The following is a 7,030-nucleotide window of genomic DNA, read 5'->3' as shown; positions in this document are numbered from 1 at the left end:
AATCGGTGAAGAGAAAAGTCCCACCAGTTTCAGTATAAAAACAGTGGAAACCTGATGGACTCGGATCGGCGGGTGTCCACGGGTAACTACTAATTTAGCAGTCCAGTTCTCCGTCATTCGGGTCCCCTGACCAACCCGACTGATTGAGAGTCCAGCGCAGGTGTGAACTTAGCCTTACCAGGAGTGTAATAAGTACACAGGGAGGTACATTGCAAAACTAACTCTCTACTCTCTGACCTCAATGAGCAGAAAATAAAATAAAACCAGTTTATTAAAATGACCTGTTTTTCCAGCAGGTCCATAGTCCATTACCTGCTGTAAACTCTGCCGCACAGTCTTCCCTTTGACCTTAAAAGAAAAGTGTCACCAATACTTTATGTATTTATTAAAAGCAGATATTGAAATATATTACTTTATCTAATCTACTTTTAGTTTTTTAATTTATTTTTTGTGTCGTAGTCATTAGAGATGAGCGAGTATATCTGATCGAATACATCCCCTGCATTGTCATTGTTGTAAAAAAAAAAAAGCGCCAAGGAAGGTGGGAGGGGATTTGAGTATTTACTGCGTGGTATTCGACCGAGTACATCAATAACTATGCAAAGGGAGGTATTCGATCAAATACTATTCGCTCATCTCTAGTAGACATCTTGCCTAAGCTTCAGTAATAGTATGGAGAAAACTCCAGCATGGGTGAGTTTGCTACACATGTTGTGTTCACGGAGGGGGAGAAGATAAGCCTTAGGCTGCATGCACACGGAGTTACGCCGGGCTTGTAAAAATCCTCATTCACAGCCGTACGCGTGAGCTCAGCGGACGGCTCCCAAACACTTCCCATTCACTTCAATGGGAGCACTCGTAATGCCGGCGTTACGAGCGCTCCCATTGAAGTGAATGGGAAGTGTTCAGGAGCCGTCCGCTATACTCGTGTGTACGGCTGTGAATGAGTATTTTTACAAGCCCGGCATAACTCCGTGTGCATGCAGCCTAAGGGTGCATTCACACTGAGTAAACGCTAGCTTATTTTGAAGAGTAAAATTACACTTGTAAATTTTGCTATCCCATTGACTTCAATGACATTTTACAGGCGTATTTTTACAGGCGTATTTTTTACAGGCGTATTTTTTACAGGCGTATTTTTACACTTGTAAAAAAATATCATTGAAGTCAATGGGATAGCAAAATTTACAAGTGTAATTTTACTCTACAAAATAAGCTAGCGTTTACTCAGTGTGAATGCACCCTTACATTCCAACTTTGAAAGGACAGAAAAAGGGACAGAATGTGTGGCAACTTTAGCTCCACACACTTCTGTATTAACTCTATCCATTCCGATCCATTTCTTCTCATTGTGCCCTACAGATTGCTCCCAAAGTATAAAGTCCCTCTCCTGGTGCACCCACAGTTTAATGTCCTCCTCCAGCTTCCACCAGTTTAATACCTCCTTCCAGCTACTCCCATGGTTTAATGTCCCCCCCACCAGCTGTCCCAGTTTAATGTCACCCTTGCTTGCATGGTTTAATGTTCTACTCCAGCTACCCCCACAGCTTAATATCCTCCTCCAGTTACCCCCAGTTTAATTTACCCTTCCAGTTGCCCTCAGTTTAATGTCCCTGTCCATCAACCCCCACAGTTTAATGTCCTCCTCCAGTTGCCCCCAGTTTAATGTACTCCGCCATCTTCCCAGACAGTTTTATGTACCCCTCTCTCCATCTGCCCTCAAAGTTTTAATGTCCCTATCCATCTGCTCCCCCCAGTTTAAGGTCCCCCCTCCATCTGCTAACAAAGTTTAACACTAATACCTCTCCTCGCTCCACGCAGATGAGTTGAGGCCAGGAGAGGACCCTAAAACCAGGACTGTTCTGTGGAATCTGGGACAGTTGGGTGGTATGGATAAGTTCTGATATGCAGTGCTCTTCAAAATGAGGTTCTGCAGTAGCAAAAGTGTGTATTATGAGAAATAATGTGCTACCTCTCATATATAATATAGAATATTATAAATCCCATAATCTGACGAGTCACTCAGCCTGCAGCCATCTGCTTTTATCTGGTTGTCTTGTTGTCTTCTAGTCTAGTCTTAGTAGTGGATTTATTAGCCATATATGATAGATTGGTGACATTGTACTGTCAGAGCTCACAGTCTATGAAGTCAGGCCATGAATACATGAATTACATTATGAAAAGTTAGACATAATATACAAAAATAAAGCATGGATTCCAAAGAATGTAACCTACGTGATAGAATCTGCTCCCACAATGAAACTCTTGCAAATGTTAATTATGGCCTTAACCCTCGCAGCCAGCGCATCGGCTCTTGTACAGAATTTGGAAAGTGTTGTGGGAAAAAAGTCTTTTTGGACTGATCCTCTTGTTGGAGCTGGTGGTAGGGGTTGAGTGAGGGCCTTGGTAGGTGGGGAAACGGCTGAAAAGAAATCCATTCTCAAAAAACTCAATTATTTACACAGGTCTGCCCTTACAATACACTGGCTCTGGACCACTCCTCTTCTCCATCCAGTATATCATGAGGGTTTATAGTCTCTGCACACTGGTTTCATGCAGTCTCTGGAAGTACAGTAAGTTTAAGATATTCTACTATTAGATTAGATTATAATTTGTATTGTATTGCTGCATTCCTTGGAGAACCAATGGCCTTCATCTTCATCTTTCACCCATTGAAATATGGTTTACATACTGAAGGGGATCCAGATTGGAAAAATAAGCAATTGACAATAATTCCTGATGGTCTAGTGAGTTTAAATTGAAGCACTTTGGTATGTAGAAAATATTCAGAATGCTCTTACCCTTAGTTCTTCACCAGGGATCTGTTTCTGGCAGTAAATAGCAGAATGGGAAATGATAGATAGCAGAAAGATAAACTCTAATGGGAACTGAGATTAACAGAAATTTTATAAAAGATAATCTCCAATAGTCCATCATCTGAGGAAGTGTTAATGCCATCATTTCTGGTGGTCTAGGGTGGCAAGGGGCTTCTACCTGCTTCCTTGATCAATGGTAAGAGATGGATTAATATCAGCCTCCTTTTATCTTTTTAGGTTTTGGGTAGTGGAGGTTTTTTTGTGTCCCTGGTGGTCTAGTTTGGTGGATTAATTTAATCTTTTCTGGTAGATTACAGTGGTAAATGAATTAATACCTGCTTCTGTGATGGTCTACAGTAGTAGAGAGATCAGTGCTGTCTTTCCTGTTGGTCTTGGTTAGTATATGTGTTATCGGCTGGTCTAGGTAGTTAGTATTTGGTTCTGTGGTGGTATACGGTAATGAAAGAGTTAAAGGGGTATTCAGGTAACACAAAATTGCCCCCTTTCTAAAGGGGTAAAGTGCTGATCAGTGGGAGTCTGACTGCTGGGGTGCTCTGCATAAATGGGCACTGCACAGTACCACTTTTTTACCTTGTATATACAGGCACAGCACTGTACCACCTATGTAGTAAGCTTGGGTCTTGTATACCGTGTTTCCCCGAAAATAAGACAGTGTCTTATATTAAATTTTGGTCCTAAATATGCTACCGTATATACTCGAGTATAAGCCGAGTTTTTCAGCACAGTTTTTGTGCTGAAAAAGTGCTCCTCGGCTTATATTCGGGTCATTACGGTAATTTTCTGCTAGCAGGCCAAGATAGCAGACTCCGCCCCCCCACCGCTCCATCACACGCCGGGTGACGTAGCCACGTAAACTCAGGTCCGCACCCGGCGTGTGGCTGCTTCCTGGCCTGCTAGCAGAAGTACCGTAAGTACTTCTGTAGATTTTAATGTACAGCATCGCCGCGCTCCTGGCAGGAGCGTGGGGATGCTGTGGGCCCCGGCACCCGCCCCGGTGTCTGGATGCCGGGTCCGGATGCCGGGCTGTAAACGTAATGGCGCCGCTCTGCAGAGCGGTCGCCATAGAAACCAGCACCTCCGCTGTAATGCTTACAGCAGAGATGCTGAAGCTTATGCCTGCGATCTCTGATTATAGGCATAAGCTTCGGCATCTCCGCTGTAAGTGTTACAGCGGAGGTGCCCTCCGGAGATGTCCTCCCCCCTCCGGAGATGTCCTCCCCCCTCCGGCCTGCCCCATACCTTTAAAGTTGCAGGCCGGCTCCTGCGCAGCGAGCTCGCAGGAGCCGACCTGTTCCGACGACAGCCGGGAGCCTAATGAGGGCTCCCAGGCCTGTCATCGCTATATTACTATTACGGCTGGTCTCTATGACCAGCCGTAATAGTAATGTAGAGAATCTCCCATAGACGGCAATACACTTGTATTGCCGTCTATGGAACTTGCAATCAAATGACTGCAGGTTCAAGTCCCCCAGGGGGGCTAAAAAAAAGTTTTAAAAAAATATAATAAAAAATAAAATAAATAAAAGTTAACAGTGGGTTCACACCAGCACCTGATCTCAGTTATGCAGGTTTCCGTTTTCTGTCAGCAGAAGACAGAAACCGACATTCAGTGTCTGTGGGTGAGCCGTCTTCTGCTGCCCATGGCGAAACCGTTTTGTTTTTTACTGGACACAAAGTCCTGCATGTCCGACTAAAAAAAAAAAAAAAAACGGTTTCAATGCGGAGAGCAGAAGACGCTCACCGGTGGACACTTTTCAAACCCATGAATGTTTCTCGGGCAGGAAACGGAAACCTGCATAACTGAGATTGGGCGCTGGTGTGAACCTGCCCTCAAAGTAGAAAATGACTGTGAAGCACATACACATTAGGTATCCCTGTGTCTGACAGTGCCCGGTCTACTGAATATAGGGGATCTGCAGTGCTCCTGTTCTGTCAGAAAGGGGTTAATAGGAGCACTGCAGATACCCTATATTCAGCCAGGCTGAATTCCAAGTGGGGGTAAAAAACCCAGTCCTCAAGCTCAGGGAAGGGGCAGACAGACAACCAAAACACCCCCTCCCCTTTCCCAGCACTTACTGCACCCAAGAACTCGGCCATTTTAATTTTTGAAATTTTCCAGTAGCTGCTGCATTTCCCCCTAGGCTTATACTCGAGTCAATAAGTTTTCCTAGTTTTTTGTGGTAAAATTAGGGGGGTCGGCTTATATTCGGGTCGGCTTATACTCGAGTATATACGGTATGTCTTATTTTCAGGGGATGACTTATTTTATTTTTGTGTGCTGCTGCCACCACTGCGTTACGCTGAGATGTGCTTGCTGCGCAAAGACATGAAGAAAAACATTGCAGCCGGCTGAACTCTGTGTGTGATGCTCTATGTGCACAGGAAAGCCGGCTGCTGCCTCTGCTGTGATACCGTACGTTGTAGCTCATCCTGCAACAGCAGGAACAGTGGATACAACGTATCGCAGTGGCATCAGCAGCCGGCATACCTGTGCACTCGGAACATCGCACACAGTGTTTTCCTTCATACAATCTTTGCACAGAAAGATTATTAATATTGGTGTATGTCTTACTTTCAGGGGGTGCCTTATATTAGGCAATTCAACAAAACCTCTGCTATGTCTTACTTTCAGTGGATGACTTATTTTCGGGGAAACAGGGTAGTATCTATTTACTAAACTTTGCTCTGTTACCTGGAACTGTGATAAGATATTTGCAGATATACCAGCATGAGCCGAAGGCTGGTCAGCAGCTAAAAGACCCTCAAGACCCTGGACTTGCTCAAACAAGAAGTGTCCCCATAACATTTATCCCATCCATAGGCACCCGCATAACATAGTGTGCAAGTAATAATATTGTGTGCCAGCCATAGGTAACCCCATAATAAAAAAAAATGTTCTTGGCTGTTTTTACTTCCCCTATTCATGAGTCACCCCTCCCTCACCATAGACCCCAATGCTTTACATGGGAACTATCAGGGTTACATCATGCAAGTGGTCTTTTAGAAAGGCTTCACTGTACATGTTTTCCTGCTTTTCTAGGGCAATGGAATGTTAAGTACCTACTTTCCTGGTGGTGGGGGTAGTGGTGGTTAGTTATAATACCTGGCGGTATGGTTATAACATAAAATAATCCTTTAATAGTCCCACAGTGAGGAAATTTCAGCATGTTACAGCAGCATAGTAATACAGATACAGGATAATACACAGTAATATATTACGGAAGTAGACACATAAGCTGAGAAGAGAAGATATACTAGGAGTCCATAGCAGCTAAGGAAAAAACGGAAGAGAAAGAAGGAAGACTTCAGGATCAGTTAGTTCTCAGTGCGGAGTGATCTTCACTTGGTCTGATGTAGATTATGTAGCCTGATCGCGGTTGGAAGGAAGGACTTGCGATAGCGCTCCATCTCACACTTGGGGTGAAGCAGATGGTCACTTACAGCGCCGCTAAGTGCCATCAAAGTCTCATACATGGGGTGGGATTTGTTCTCCGGCATGGAGGTCACCACAGACAGTATCCTTCTGTCACCAACCACCTGTACTGGGTCCAGGGGGCTACCCAGGACAGAGCTGGCCCTTCTGATCAGCCTGTCAAGTCCAAGTGAAAAAGGCCCTAAGAAGTGGCCCCTAGACTCCAAAGGACCTCAGCCTCCTGAGCAGGTAGAGTCTGCTTTGACCCTTTCTGTGCAGCGCCTCCAGGTGATCAGCCCAGTCTAGTTTATTATTGAGGAGCACACCCAGATACTTATAGGTCTTGACTATCTCAATGCATGTCCCTGGGATCTCCGCCGGGATCAGAGCACTTCTCCGTTTACTAAAGTAATGTACACTGTGTGACCATATGGGCACAGCACCAACAGACGCTAAGGCATGGAGCATCATTTAGGCATGCAGAGCGACTATCACTCTGTAATACAGAACCACAGGGGCTCTGCGCGTGGTCTTACCCCTAATACTACTCCAATACAGTTCTGTAAGAAGACTTTGCAGTGAACATTGCAGTAAAGGGCGAGTATCTGTCGACAACAGTGACTGATCTTGTAACACTGATATAAGTCAGCAGAATACTGTCATTTAATAGGACGACTCATATGAATAAGGTCTTTGTACCATACATTACAGAATGTGAAGAAAGGACAATAAATTGTGCTGTCCGATGAATAGAAATTCACATCCATAAGTCAGATGTTGT

The sequence above is a fragment of the Leptodactylus fuscus genome, chromosome 5 (genome assembly GCF_031893055.1).
Source record: "Leptodactylus fuscus isolate aLepFus1 chromosome 5, aLepFus1.hap2, whole genome shotgun sequence".
NCBI lineage: Eukaryota > Metazoa > Chordata > Amphibia > Anura > Leptodactylidae > Leptodactylus > Leptodactylus fuscus.
The sequence above is the reverse complement of the archived record's forward strand: the minus strand, read 5'-3'. Positions refer to the sequence as shown.